The 16,164-nt window shown below is 35.7% G+C and overlaps 1 long non-coding RNA gene across 3 annotated transcripts; it reads left to right on the forward strand.

Annotated features, from left to right (window-relative positions):
- The first annotated feature begins 693 nt into the window (after nt 1-693).
- LOC139897548 (uncharacterized) lies at nt 694-3,408 on the forward strand. Of its 3 annotated transcripts, none has more exons than XR_011776650.1 (7): nt 694-720; nt 1,160-1,285; nt 1,383-1,451; nt 1,533-1,619; nt 2,561-2,591; nt 2,779-3,265; nt 3,367-3,408. It is a non-coding gene; the product is annotated as an uncharacterized lncRNA (long non-coding RNA). The 3 variants fall into 3 exon arrangements; XR_011776649.1 differs by having other exon boundaries at nt 1,543-1,619; XR_011776651.1 differs by having other exon boundaries at nt 1,216-1,285; nt 1,543-1,619.
- The last annotated feature ends 12,756 nt before the right edge of the window (nt 3,409-16,164 follow it).

The following is a 16,164-nucleotide window of genomic DNA, read 5'->3' on the forward strand; positions in this document are numbered from 1 at the left end:
TTCTCATTACAACATAAGATCGGAGAGTGATCTGACCACTTTTTCGCTATAAACGATGCTTTTAAACCTGGAAAAACATCGAACACTCCAGGCGATATGAGATACCTATCAAGTTTACTTAGTTTCGATCCAACTTTATTCGACCATGTGAATTTCCTGATTCCCAACGACATGTCTATAAAATATATAAATCAGGATTTAGACTGAATGAGAGAATTATCCTTTATCCATTATCCATACATCCTACCAACCGCTCACACTTTTGTCGTTTTTTTTACAACCTAGCCCTAAACGACATTTCCCTGCAATATATAAAAAACAACCTGCTTCGCCATAGCCACCAACCTTCCACCTACTCCAATACTATCTTTCTGCTCCTCGCCATTTACCGCTCACACTTTTGTCGTTTTCTTTACAACCTAGCCCTAAACGACATTTCCCTGCAATATATAAAAAACAACCTGCTTCGCCATAGCCACCAACCTTCCACCTACTCCAATACTATCTTTCTGCTCCTCGCCATTTCAATTAACCAAATCCATGGTCGATCAATTCCATTTCTTCGCATCAATCAATTTTCGTCTTCCTTTTTCGTGGGTTTTTAAAGTCAAGTGATGATTTAGGGTAAAAATTAGGGTTTGCGTCGATTCACCTTCGGTCTTGTATCAACTGCGCCACGGTTTCTGTCTTCGTAAGTAACGCTGATATGTCCTTGAAGAGGTAATTTCTTATTATAATTTTTTTTCTACTTTGTTTGCTTCAAAACTCATGTTGGTAAGTTCGCTATTCAAGATTTTGGGGTTTTCCCCCAATTTTTCATGGTTGTTCGTATGGTAGTGGCAGTATTAATGACGGTTGTGGTTATATTGACGGAAGTATCATTTGCATTCGCTAGCGTATCTTTTTGTTAGTGTTATTGCAGATAAAGAAAAAACCAAAAAAATATTTTTTTTATGTTCGTGGGCTGTGTGATTTTCATCATGTTTATGATTTTGATATGTGTATAGTTTATGTTTAAAACTCCCTACTTTCTTCATATTGCAGTTCTTATGGTGTGGATTGAGCTTTAAATTTGTTGTTCCTGTTTTGCCATCATAGCTGTGATTGAAGTTTTGTTTTTGTATAACAGTAGTAACTTAAATGTTTTTTTAAAGTGTAGGTTGAAAAGCTACTCTAAACAATGTCTCAAGCCGATTATAATTATGGTTGAAGCAGATTACAACTTTTGATTACAATTTTACAAGAGGTTGTTGTATTTTATATGTGTGGATCAGAGAAATCTAAGGTAATGTGTCTCCATTAAATTTTTTCAACTCATTACCGCTGTATCAAATAATGTGTCTCTGATTGATATGTTATTTTTTGCCGTTTGTTATCGTTAGTTTATTACGTTAGGGGTTTAGGAAAACGAACAGAGCTTCTATAACTTTGACGTCTGACCTTCGTCAAAGGTTTGTTTATCTGTGTTCTTCTTGATTGTTCTTTACTTTTCGTTGCTACTGTTTTTATTCATGCGTTTCTTATTATTGAAGTGGATATTAGGTTTGCGTTTTTTATTCTGGTATTTTGCTGGTGAACTTGCGATCGTCAATAGAATCAGTGTTTGTTTCTATTCCCAGGTAATGCTTATTTTTATGTACGTTTGCCTTTGAGTTTGGTCGTTATCGATAAATAAATTAACATTGTTCTTATTAAGGTTGTGATGTATGGGGATGTGTTCGAGATGAGCTACAACCGTAAAGACTGTTTTGACTCACTAAACTGGCAAAGCTTATGTTTTATATATTGTATGTGTTTGGTTGTGGGCAAATGGGCATGCAAAATGGTTTATGGGTCAAAACTATTCTACAGAATGGGGTCGACTAAAAATAGATTATGGACATATAAAAATATAAGATGACACTTAAAGGGGAAAAATATGATTTTGTGTCGAAAGATTCATGTTTTGGAATGATCAGAGCTTTATGTTTTTTAATAACTTCATGTTCACATGTAGGTAGGCACTTTACATCGCAACCCCAAAATTTTTATATGAATTATGTGATTATGTATTTAGTATTTATATAAATTATGAAACTGTACCTGCTCCAAGTTTTGATATTGGGATTATTTGTTATCATAAGAATTGTAGTACTAATTTGGTTAGTTGTAACAATGGTGATTATTTGCTATTATGTTTATAGAAACTCAAACATAAATCGACTTAATGATTGTGAGCAAAAAATTTTTTACATAATATTTTAATGCATATTACTGTATTTTAATCGGATTAGGGTTAAAATTTGTATCAATCAAATCGAAATTGGAATAATTAGATTCTTATATTTCAATTTTCACACGTGACTGACAATACGTTTGTTAGTGTAAACGTTGTTCGTATCACAATATGTGAACCGTTTGCGATTTTTTGTTTACTATGTACGAACCCACTGTATTATAGATGGAAAATTGTCTGACCTTGAACTTCTATCTTATGTTATAAGTGTATTGTATTTTGTCTGACCTTGAACTTCTATCTTTTTTCATTGTTAAATAAAGATGGTTTGTTGATTGTTATTAGGTTGGTGACATTTTGTTGCTGTGACACTCAGGTATGTCTTTAGGTTTATTTATTTTTTTCCTTTTTACTTTATGGTGCTTTTTATTGATTGTCGATGTTGTCCCCTTCTTTGAGTTTCTATCACACTGTATTGTTACTAATTTTTAATTATATGATGGCCTATATATTTACGGAGTTCCTGTTTTGCTCTGTCTGTTCTATTTTGGTATTCGTTATAGTGTCACCAAAGAAAAGGCAAAAGGAAAATACAAAATGCAGAAGTAGTTCATTTGATGTTAGTATTAGAGACAAAAGCTTTGTACTACCCTTTGTGTCACAATGAAAGCCTGGTAGGGAAATTGTTATAAGAACTAGCAGTAGTGCCATCGGTTCTCTTTACCCCGAAGTTTGCCCAATTGTGTCTGGAGTTTCCGGATTGTGATATTTCTGATTCATCTATTACGTCGGCTATGAATGCGTTATTGTAATCTGAAGTCCATGTGAAGGTTGAAGATCCATTTTGATGTTTTTAATTTTTGAATAACCTCTTTCTGTTATTGCTTTTGCTTTAAGATACATTTTGTAAAACATCATCTATGATCAAACACTGGCCAAAAGTATTTAGAAGACGTCAAAAGCCGTATATAAGAAGATATTACAGTTGCACCTAAAAATCAGATAAAAGGCATATATGAGACAACAAAGACTGTCATGTTGACTGATGAGGTAAGTCAAAATGATTATAATTCATAATCCAGCAAATAAGGAAATAATGATAACTATTGATGTACTACGTATTAACATAGCCAAGTCTGTTTATGATGCAGTTATTGGATGAAACTGAAGAGAAGGTTAACGATGACGATATTACCCCTACATACTAATATGCATGGGCAAAATCGTAGTTTCAGTTTTATCCGAATGTCGTTTTAAGTTTGCGTTCACGCTACACCCGGCCCCTCAAATTCGGCTTCATATACAATACGACCCCCCAACTCTCTACTTTTTTAGGGGTAAAAAGCGTAAATATATAATTTAAAAAAAAACAAAAGAAAATGATTCCACTCGTACTTTTAACGGGCCTTATCCTATATACTAATATGCATGGGCAAAATCGTAGTTTCAGTTTTATCCGAATGTCGTTTTAAGTTTGCGTTCACACTACACCCGGCACCTCAAATTCGGCTTCATATACAAAACGACTCCTCAACTTTCTATTTTTTTAGGGGTAAAAAGCGTAAATATATAATTTTAAAAAAAACAAAAGAAAATGATTCCACCCGTACTTTTAACGGGCCCTATCTTCTCGCTCGGTCCGAGTTAAATTTTTCCGGTCCGAGTTAAATTTTTCCGAGACCACCGTTCAACTCGAAAAAATCAGACGGACACAACGGGACTAACTATGCGCGAAACGGACATCGTTAAAAAACACTAAATAACGGGCCCTATATTCTCGCTCGGTGCGAGCTAAATTTTTCACCGTTCAACTCGATATTATTTTACGAACACAACGCGACTAACTATACGCGAAACGGACATCGTCAAAAAAACACTAAATATTTCGAGCTATATTTCATACATATACGTACACGTCCAACAAACAACCCAACCCTACTAGATATATTAGGTACCAAACAACGTATATACAAATATGACCGCGCGTTAAACACAACCGCAGCAACGCGCGGTCGAATTTTTTCTAGTTGAAGTAAAAAATAGAAATAGAAAAAAAGGTTACTGATCAGTGTGCAATGATGCATTGGCATAAGTGACGGTGCATACGCTTTTCAAATACTATATTTCAAGAAAATATTCCTTTAGTAATTCACATTAGTTCTGATTCAGCATATTGAAAGGTCAGGTCCAATTCTAAGTAACTACCCGAGACAAAATATCCGTTTCGTGTAGGCTATTAATGCAACAAAAAATTAGTACTAAACGGGCTGCGCGTCTGCCGCAGCAACGCGCGGTCGGTTTTTTTCTATTAAACAACAAACTTGAACTATTGTAAAAATTAGACCCGCTTCTCTCATGCTCCGATCTGACTTCATTAATATCGCCAAATAAAACAAAAGACCACTGTTGATCTCCATAAAGTGAAGAATTATGAGCCATAATTCACCACGTTGTCTCGTATTATTCGGAGAATACACATTAATCATAAAAAAATCTCTCCCGAACAAGACCATTACCTTTTACAATCAGGTAATTTGGCTTACTCCAAATCCGATCTTATACAAATGTTGAACGAGAACTGAGAAAAAAAATTGCGAACAAAAAAAATTCAGATCATTTCTCTTACCAAGTCATTGTTAGATAAAGTATTTAGCCACATTATCTTAGCCCATGTATTATGTTGCTTGGGCCTAGCCCATTTGTAACTCTTAGGTTATTTGGCTATATATTCCTTCATATGATGTAAGGTATTCAATCAATCAATATATGAAACATTACACTTAACATGGTATCGAGCCAAACATTATAGGGTTTCATTTTTTTTTCTTCTGCTCCAATCAGCCGCACAAGTACGACTTCTACCTTCCACGCTTCTTTTCCTAAATCATCTAAATCCTACAAATCATAGGTGAATCTTACGTTGCTGTAGACCTTCTATTGGTTGTTCAAAATTTTCTTTTCAATTATAATATCCACTATCCACACAAAGGACAAATGGAGCACAAAAGCTACACAAACTGCACATTTTTCCAATCGTAAATTGTCAACATCCTTTTATTATTACTTTTTTTTTTTATTATTATCTCTTCTTTCATATCAAGACAAAAGCAAGAGGATAATCAATTATTCCTTTTATATACTTCTTTAAATCTCATTTTCAACCTTTTGTTACTAATAAGAATGGTTGTAGACACCGGCAATGATAGAAATCAGACGAGTACCGGTTGCCCTAGCAACTCAGAGCTATTAAATATTATTATGGCCCAACAACAACTTATAGCACAAAATGCTTTAATCAAACAGCAAGTTCAAGCTCAACAGCAAGTCCAACAACAAGTCCAACAGCAGGCCCAATGTTTTTACACAACCCATGATAACGGTGGTTCCGAGTGGCACCTGGACACGAGTGCGTCTTCACATCTTACCTCATGTATTAATAATCTTAGTACTGTTTTTAATAATTGCAAATATTCATCAGTAGCCGTTGGTAATGGAAACACCATTCCCGTCACTAACACCGGTCATAGCTTCGTACCCAATGACCACCGACCGTTACATTTAAATAATGTAATTGTAACCCCTAACATCATAAAAAACCTCATATTCGTTCGTCAATTTACCCGTGATAATCTAGTTTCCGTTGAATTCGATCCTTTTAGTTTTTCCGTGAAAGATTATCCGACGCATCGTTTACTTCTCCGATGTGATAGCACTGGGGATCTCTACCCACTTACATCACCCACCTCTCCCCCTTCTCAATAGGCTCTTCTCACCAATCCGGTTACATGGCATCAGCGTCTCGGACATCCCGGACATGATGTTTTTCAGAGACTCATTTCTAATAAAGATATTATTTGTAATAAATCGTCGTCCCCCGTTCTTTGTCATGCTTGTCAGCTTGGAAAACACGTGCGACTCCCTTTTTCTGTTTCTAGTTCTAATGTTAATGCTACTTTTGATATTAAACATTTAGATTTATGGACATCTCCTGTTTCTAGTTTTAGTGATTTCAAATGTTACATGATATTTCTTGATCATTTTTCGCATTATGTATGGGTTTTTTCATTACGCAATAAATCTGACGCACTTACCACATTCATATAATTTCGTACATTTGTTCGCACTCAATTTAACCAAGAAATCAAAGCTTTTCAATGTGATAATGGGGGTGAATTCGATAACACTGCTTTCCATCAACTTCTTCGGACCAATGGTATTCAACTCCGATTCTCCTGCCCTCACACCTCTCAACAAAACGGAAAGTTCGAACGCATGCTCCGCACCATTAACAACCTAATTCGCACCCTACTCTTTCAAGCTCATCTCCCGCCCACTTACTGGGTGGAAGCTCTCCACATGGCAACCTACTTACTTAACATTCTTCCCTCTTCCGCCATCAATCATGACGTTCCGCACTCCCGTCTCTACAAACAAAAACCTAACTCTGCCACTCTCCGAGTCTTCGGTTGCCTCTGCTACCCTCACCTTCCCACCACACACAAACTTGCTCCTCGCTCCACTCCATGTATTTTTCTTGGGTACCCCTCCAATCATCGGGGTTACCGTTGTCTGGATCTTACCACTAACAAAATCATCCTTTCTCGACATGTTACATTCGATGAGACATGCTTCCCATTCGGTTCCATGACACCCACTCAACCACCATCCTATGACTTTTTGGACCCTCCTCTAAATCTCTTTTCCAGAACATTTCATCTTCCATCAGAGACACAACCTCCTCCTACTGAGGTTACCGACACCATACCTCAACCTCATCCTATTCTGGAGCCACAGCCTCTTCCTACCGAGGCTACCGACCCCACGCATCCACCTCATCCTATTCCGGAGCCACAACCTCCTCCTACTGAGGCTACACCTTCCTCTACGTCTTTCTCCACAACATGATCACCCGCAGCTGCCTTGGTACCACCAAGACGGTTCAACGTCTCAACCTTCACACAATCGTCATATCTCCCATTCCCCGCACTTACCTTGAAGCTCTTCACGACCCTAACTGGAAACAAGCTATGACTGATGAATATAATGCTTTAATTAACAACAGTACTTGGACACTCGTGCCTCGCCCATCGGACACGAACATCGTTCGCTCCATGTGGCTCTTTAAGCACAAGTTTACTGCAGATGGTAATTTGAGCAGCTACAAGGCTCGTCTCATTGTTAACGGGCGCAGCCAGCAGTTCGACATTAATTGTGATGAGACTTTTAGCCCGGTTGTCAAACCGGTATTGATACACACTGGCCTCAGTCTGGTGGTCTCTCGACACTGGCCTGTTCATCAGCTAGATGTCAAGAACGCCTTTCTTCATGGACAACTCTCAGAGACTGTCTACATGCATCAGCCACCAGGGTTTCGGGACCCCAGATTCCGAGATCATGTTTGCTTATTCCAGAAGTCATTATATGGCCTTAAGCAGGCCCCTCGCGCTTGGTTTCAGCGATTTGCAGGTTATGCTCAGAGGATTGGCTTTCACCAAAGCCATTGTGACACCTCACTTTTTATTTATCGTCAAGGATCCGAAACTGCATATCTACTTTTGTATGTTGATGATATCATCTTAACTGCTTCATCCACATGTTTACTATAGCAGATTATCTCGGCCTTACATAAGGAATTTTCCATGACTGATTTCGGACCCCTGAACTACTTTCTAGGGATCCACGCCACACGCACTGCGTCTGGTATGTTTCTCTCCCAGAAACAGTACGCCACTGAGATTATTGAACGGGCTGGTATGCCCACATGTCATCCCTGCAGGACCCCGGTTGAACCGGGTGCCAAACTCACTAGCCATTGTCCTCCTGTTAAGGATCCCACTCTCTATCGGAACCTTGCAGGCGCATTACAGTTCTAACATTCACTCGACCGGATATATCTGTGATGCCCCGTACAAAATCAACGTGTACGGATCATCAACAACAGGTCCATTACACAGTTACAACACTATATGCTGTTTTAAAACAAGTTTTGCATTCCTGAAAAGATAACGTCTTTACCAACGTCAAATGTTTTACAAATGATAACGTGCTTCTACGAATAGAAAGCATTAACATAACTACGTGACACAAAGGTCATTACAAAACCATAGTTCGAAAAATAACATAAGTTGTGAATGTAAAATAAAAGTTTCATGATTGAGAAATCTCTAAACATTGTAGCGGAAGTCTAACACAGCGAGTCTATAACAGTGGAAGCAACAATGTCTAAGCACCTAAGAAACAACATGCTTTAAAATGTCAACACGAATGTTGTTGAGCTATAGTTTGATTGTAAACAACAATGTAATGTAGACCACGAGATTTCGTATTCAAAACAGTATGAAAAAGTATATGCTTAACCGTGAGCACTTGGTAACTAACTTAACAAAGTAAAACATATCACCCCCTAAAAGTACACTTGGCGAATGCGTTAAAATAGACGAAGTATTAAACACCCGTTAAATGCTAGCGCGACTAGCCCGAGTGGGGAGGTCAAACCCTATGGATCCATATCTAAGATTCGCGTCTACCGTTTCATAAACCAATAGTAAAACGTTACCGAGCTAAGGGGAAAGTTTGTGCCGTTATATCACCCACACATATATAAAGTTTAAGTACTCGTGTCTAGTATGTAAAACATAAAAAGCGCATGTATTCTCATTCCCAAAAATAGTTAAAGTAAAAAGGGAGCTATAACTCACAGTGAATGTGCGGTAAAAGTCGATATGAAAAGTAAGCATGTAGTAAATCGGTCCAAAAGGTCCTCAACCTAAGTCAAAGATTACTGAGTCAGTAATTCATTCCCAAAAGTTTAAAAGTAAATAAGTTAAGTCTTAAGTATCATCATCATCATCATCATCATCATCATCTTCATCATACGTAAAATGTGTAAGTAATGGTACACTAGCATGCTTAAACTTTGTCTTAATATTAAGTGGATTTTGTCTCATGTATTAATGGGCTAACTAGTCCATTAATTAGTCCACTAAATGAGTCCATTACTTGAGTAGGTTGGACCTTTAATAAGCTAGGTCCATTAAGGTGTTAAGTCCATTAAGACTAACTAGTGAGCATTAGTAAACACTAAGCATAATTAAGGAACCATCAAGCCAAGTAATTGTCATTAATAAATAACAATTATGATTAAGTCGTTATAATGCTCCAATTATGACAAAAGTTTAACATGTACCAAGTACGTAGCGCGTTTTAAACGATAAGTGACACCTACGGTCATAAATGCATTCGAGGATCAAGTTAAGTAACTAAGTACTTAATAACACGTTGCAAGGCATTAACGAAAGTAATTAACATGAATTATGATCCAAGAATATAATCTAACTCAGTACGCACAAATACGCAGTTTCGTGAAAGTATAAAGTATATTTAAAAGTCGAAAAAGTCGGGTCGTTACATTACCCACCTGTTAAAGAAAATTTCGTCCCAAAATTTTAAGCTGAGGTAGACGGTAGAGTCGGGAAGAGGTGAGGATACTTCTGCATCATTTGATCCTCCCGTTCCCAAGTAAACTCAGGTCCTCGTTTAGCATTCCAATGGACTCGGACAATTGGAATCTTGTTGTGCTTTAAATTCTTGACCTCACGGTCCATGATCTCAATAGGTTCTTCCACGAAGTGGAGTTTGTCGTCAATCGTATGCTCATCGAGAGGTATGACAAGTTCTGGTTTAGCAAGACACATCCTTAGGTTCGATACGTGGAAAGTACGGTAAGCAACGAGTCCAATACGCTCCAAGATTTCAAAAGGACCAATATATCGTGGATTTATCTTCCCACGCTTTCCGAAACGGATTACACCTTTCCAAGGTGCGACTTTCAACATTACGCGGCCACCTACTTGGAATTCGAGATCTTTACGTTTAAGGTCGGCATAGCTCTTTTGACGATCACGGGCCGTCTTGAGCCTTGCTTAGATTTGAACGATCTTCTCGGTTGTTTCATGGACGAGTTCGGGTCCGGTGATTTGGTTTTCACCTACTTCGGCCCAACAAATAGGAGAACGACATTTTCGGCCATATAAAGCTTCGAAAGGTGCTGCTTTAATTCTCGCGTGATAGCTATTATTGTAAGAGAATTCGGCTAGAGGCAAATGCTTTTCCCAATCTTTTCAGAAATCAATAACACAAGCACGTAACATGTCCTCCAAGGTTTGAATCGTGAATTTTCTTTGTCCATCGGTTTGCGGGTGATATGCGATACTCATGTCTAAACGTGTTCCCAAAGCTTCTTGCAAGAAACACCAAAATCTAGAAGCAAAACGGGCATCTCGGTCGGAAATAATCGATAAGGGTATACCGTGGCGAGATACAATTTCCTTTATGTATAGTTGTGCGAGTTTGTCCATCGTATCGGTTTCTTTCATGGCTAGGAAGTGAGCAGATTTGGTAAGACGGTCAATAATAACCCAGATGGTATCATATCCGCCTACCGTCTTTGGTAGTTTCGTGATGAAGTCCATCGTTATTCTTTCCCACTTTCATTGCGGGATTTCGGGTTGCTGAAGTAACCCGGATGGTCTTTGATGTTCGGTTTTGACCTTGGAACAAGTTAAGCACTTTTCAACATAAGTAGCAACATCCTTTTTAAGGTATAGCCACCAATATTGTTCCTTGAGATCGTGGTACATCTTAGCGGCTCCTGGATGAATCGAATACCTTGACTTGTGGGCTTCGTCTAGAATAAGGCTTCGTAAATCCCCATAACTAGGCACCCAAATTCTTTCGACGAAATATCGGAGTCCGGTCTCTTTAACTTCGAATCGAGAGACGAGAATGTTCAAGTGTTCTTGAGAAATATTCTCCTCTGTGAGAGCCTCCTCTTGGGCTACACGGATTTGGCTATTGAGATTTGTGTGAATGGTGATGTTTAAGGCTCGGACACGAAGATGTACCATTCTTTCCTTTCGGCTCAAGGCATCGGCTACAACATTTGCCTTGCCAGGATGGTAACGGAGTTCACAATCATAATCATTCAATGTTTCGATCCACCGTCGTTGTCTCATGTTCAGTTATTTTTGATCGAAAATGTGTTTGAGGCTTTTGTGGTCGGTGAAGATGGTACTTTTGGTTCCGTAAAGATAGTGTCTCCACAATTTGAGTGCAAAGACAACAGCACCAAGTTCGAGATCGTGTGTCGTGTAGTTTCGTTCGTGAATCTTCAGTTGTCGAGAGGTGTACGCAATAACCTTATTTTGTTGCATCAATACGCACCCAAAATCATGTTTTGAGGCATCGCAATATACAACAAAATCATCATTGCCTTCGGGAAGGGATAAAATAGGTGCAGTGGTTAATTTCTGCTTCAAGGTTTGGAATCCCAACTCTTGTTCGGACGCCCAAATGAATTTCTTCCCTTTGTGAGTTACCGCGGTTAAAGGACGTGAAATCAAAGAGAAACCTTCGATGAATCTACGATAGTAACCGACGAGGCCTAAAAATTGGCGAATATGAGTAGAAGTAGTGGGGTTTTCCCATTTGCTGTAGTGACCCGAACTTTTCCATGTTTATATATATTAAATGAAATTGATATTTACATGATTAAGTGTTTCCAACATGTTAAGCAATCAAACTTGTTAAGACTTGATTAATTGAAATAGGTTTCATATAGACAATTGACCACCCAAGTTGACCGGTGATTCACGAACGTTAAAACTTGTAAAAACTACATGATGACATATATATGATTATATATATAGTTAACATGATATTATGATAAGTAAGTATCTCATTAGGTATTTTAACAATGAGTTATATACATAAAATTGAATTTATTGAATTAATAAACTCGAAACGGTATATATAACGATTATCGTTATAACAACATCTTACTAAATACATATGAATCATATTAAGATATTGATACACTATGTTTAATCATTATAAATGATAAGTAAACATGTCATTAAGTGTATTAACAATGAACTACATATGTAAAAACAAGACTACTAACTTAATGATTTCGAAACGAGACATATATGTAACGATTATTGTTGTAACAACATTTAACTGTATATATATATCATACTAAGATATATTAATATATCATAATATCATGATAATATAATAATTTAACATCTCATTAGATATAATAAACATTGGGTTAACAACATTTAACATGATCGTTAACTTAAAGGTTTCAAATCAACATTTACATGTAACGACTAACGATGACTTAACGACTCAGTTAAAATGTATATACATGTAGTGTTTTAATATGTATTAATACACTTTTGAAAGACTTCAAGACACTTATCAAAATACTTTTACTTAACAAAAATGCTTACAATTACATCCTCGTTCAGTTTCATCAACAATTTTACTCGTATGCACCCGTACTCGTACAATACACATCTTTTAGATGTATGTACTATTAGTATATACACTCCAATGATCAGCTCTTAGTAGCCCATGTGAGTCACCTAACACATGTGGGAACCATCATTTGGCAACTAGCATGAAATATCTCATAAAATTACAAAAATATGAGTAATCATTCATGACTTATTTACATGTAAACAAAATTACACATCCTTTATATCTAATCCATATACCAACGACCAAAAACACCTAAAAACACTTTCATTATTCAATTTTCTTCATCTAATTGATCTCTCTCAAGTTATATCTTCAAGTTCTAAGTGTTCTTCATAAATTCTATAAGTTCTAGTTTCATAAAATCAAGAATACTTCCAAGTTTGCTAGCTTACTTCCAATCTTGTAAAGTGATCATCCAACCTCAAGAAATCTTTCTCATTTTGTAGTGACCCGAACTTTTCCATGTTTATATATATTAATTGAGATTGATATTTACATGATTAAATGTTTCCAACATGTTAAGCAATCAAACTTGTTAAGACTTGATTAATTGAAATATGTTTCATATAGACAATTGACCACCCAAGTTGACCGGTGATTCACGAACGTTAAAACTTGTAAAAACTATATGATGACATATATATGGATATATATATATATAGTTAACATGATACTATGATAAGTAAACATATCATTAAGTATATTAACAATGAATTACATATGTAAAAACAAGACTACTAACTTAATGATTTTTAAACGAGACATATATGTAACGATTATCGTTGTAAAGACATTTAATGTATATATATCATATTAAGAGATATTCATACATGATAATATCATGATAATATAATAATTTAAAATCTCATTTGATATTATAAACATTGGGTTAACAACATTTAACAAGATCGTTAACCTAAAGGTTTCAAAACAACACTTACATGTAACGACTAACGATGACTTAACGACTCAGTTAAAATGTATATACATGTAGTGTTTTAATATGTATTTATACACTTTTGAAAGACTTCAATACACTTATCAAAATACTTCTACTTAACAAAAATGCTTACAATTACATCCTCGTTCAGTTTCATCAACAATTCTACTCGTATGCACCCGTATTCGTACTCGTACAATACACAGCTTTTAGATGTATGTACTATTGGTATATATACTCCAATGATCAGCTCTTAGCAGCCCATGTGAGTCACCTAACACATGTGGGAACCATCATTTGGCAACTAGCATGAAATATCTCATAAAATTACAAAAATATGAGTAATCATTCATGACTTATTTACATGAAAACAAAATTACATATCCTTTATATCTAATCCATACACCAACGACCAAAAACACCTACAAACACTTTCATTCTTCAATTTTCTTCATCTAATTGATCTCTCTCAAGTTCTATCTTCAAGTTCTAAGTGTTCTTCATATATTCTACAAGTTCTAGTTACATAAAATCAAGAATACTTTCAAGTTTGCTAGCTCACTTCCAATCTTGTAAGGTGATCATCCAACCTCAAGAAATCTTTGTTTCTTATAGTAGGTTATCATTCTAATACAAGGTAATAATCATATTCAAACTTTGGTTCAATTTCTATAACTATAACAATCTTATTTCAAGTGATGATCTTACTTGAACTTGTTTTCGTGTCATGATTCTGCTTCAAGAACTTCAAGCCATCCAAGGATCCGTTGAAGCTAGATCCATTTTTCTCTTTTCCAGTAGGTTTATCCAAGGAACTTAAGGTAGTAATGATGTTCATAACATCATTCGATTCATATATATAAAGCTATCTTATTCGAAGGTTTAAACTTGTAATTACTAGAACATAGTTTAGTTAATTCTAAACTTGTTCGCAAACAAAAGTTAATCCTTCTAACTTGACTTTTAAAATAAACTAAAACATGTTCTATATCTATATGATATGCTAACTTAATGATTTAAAACCTGGAAACACGAAAAACACCGTAAAACCGGATTTACGCCGTCGTAGTAACACCGCGGGCTGTTTTGGGTTAGTTAATTAAAAACTATGATAAACTTTGATTTAAAAGTTGTTATTCTGAGAAAATGATTTTTATTATGAACATGAAACTATATCCAAAAATTATGGTTAAACTCAAAGTGGAAGTATGTTTTCTAAAATGGTCATCTAGACGTCGTTCTTTCGACTGAAATGACTACCTTTACAAAAATGACTTGTAACTTATTTTTCCGACTATAAACCTATACTTTTTCTGTTTAGATTCATAAAATAGAGTTCAATATGAAACCATAGCAATTTGATTCACTCAAAACGGATTTAAAATGAAGAAGTTATGGGTAAAACAAGATTGGATAATTTTTCTCATTTTAGCTACGTGAAAATTGGTAACAAATCTATTCCAACCATAACTTAATCAACTTGTATTGTATATTATGTAATCTTGAGATACCATAGACACGTATACAATGTTTCGACCTATCATGTCGACACATCTATATATATTTCGGAACAACCATAGACACTCTATATGTGAATGTTGGAGTTAGCTATACAGGGTTGAGGTTGATTCCAAAATATATATAGTTTGAGTTGTGATCAATACTGAGATACGTATACACTGGGTCGTGGATTGATTCAAGATAATATTTATCGATTTATTTCTGTACATCTAACTGTGGACAACTAGTTGTAGGTTACTAACGAGGACAGCTGACTTAATAAACTTAAAACATCAAAATATATTAAAAGTGTTGTAAATATATTTTGAACATACTTTGATATATATGTATATATTGTTATAGGTTCGTGAATCAACCAGTGGCCAAGTCTTACTTCCCGACGAAGTAAAAATCTGTGAAAGTGAGTTATAGTCCCACTTTTAAAATATAATATTTTGGGATGAGAATACATGCAGGTTTTATAAATGATTTACAAAATAGACACAAGTACGTGAAACTACATTCTATGGTTGAATTATCGAAATCGAATATGCCCCTTTTTATTAAGTCTGGTAATCTAAGAATTAGGGAACAGACACCCTAATTGACGCGAATCCTAAAGATAGATCTATTGGGCCTAACAAACCCCATCCAAAGTACCGGATGCTTTAGTACTTCGAAATTTATATCATATCCGAAGGGTGTCCCGGAATGATGGGGATATTCTTATATATGCATCTTGTTAATGTCGGTTACCAGGTGTTCACCATATGAATGATTTTTATCTCTATGTATGGGATGTGTATTGAAATATGAAATCTTGTGGTCTATTATTATGATTTGATATATATAGGTTAAACCTATAACTCACCAACATTTTTGTTGACGTTTTAAGCATGTTTATTCTCAGGTGATTATTAAGAGCTTCCGCTGTTGCATATTTAAATAAGGACGAGATTTGGAGTCCATGTTTGTATGATATTGTGTAAAAACTGCATTCAAGAAACTTATTTTGTTGTAACATATTTGTATTGTAAACCATTATGTAATGGTCGTGTGTAAACAGGATATTTTAGATTATCATTATTTGATAATCTACGTAAAGCTTTTTAAACCTTTATTGATGAAATAAAGGTTATGGTTTGTTTTAAAATGAATGCAGTCTTTGAAAAACGTCTCATAT

Source organism: Rutidosis leptorrhynchoides, chromosome 3 (assembly GCF_046630445.1).
Source record: "Rutidosis leptorrhynchoides isolate AG116_Rl617_1_P2 chromosome 3, CSIRO_AGI_Rlap_v1, whole genome shotgun sequence".
NCBI lineage: Eukaryota > Viridiplantae > Streptophyta > Magnoliopsida > Asterales > Asteraceae > Rutidosis > Rutidosis leptorrhynchoides.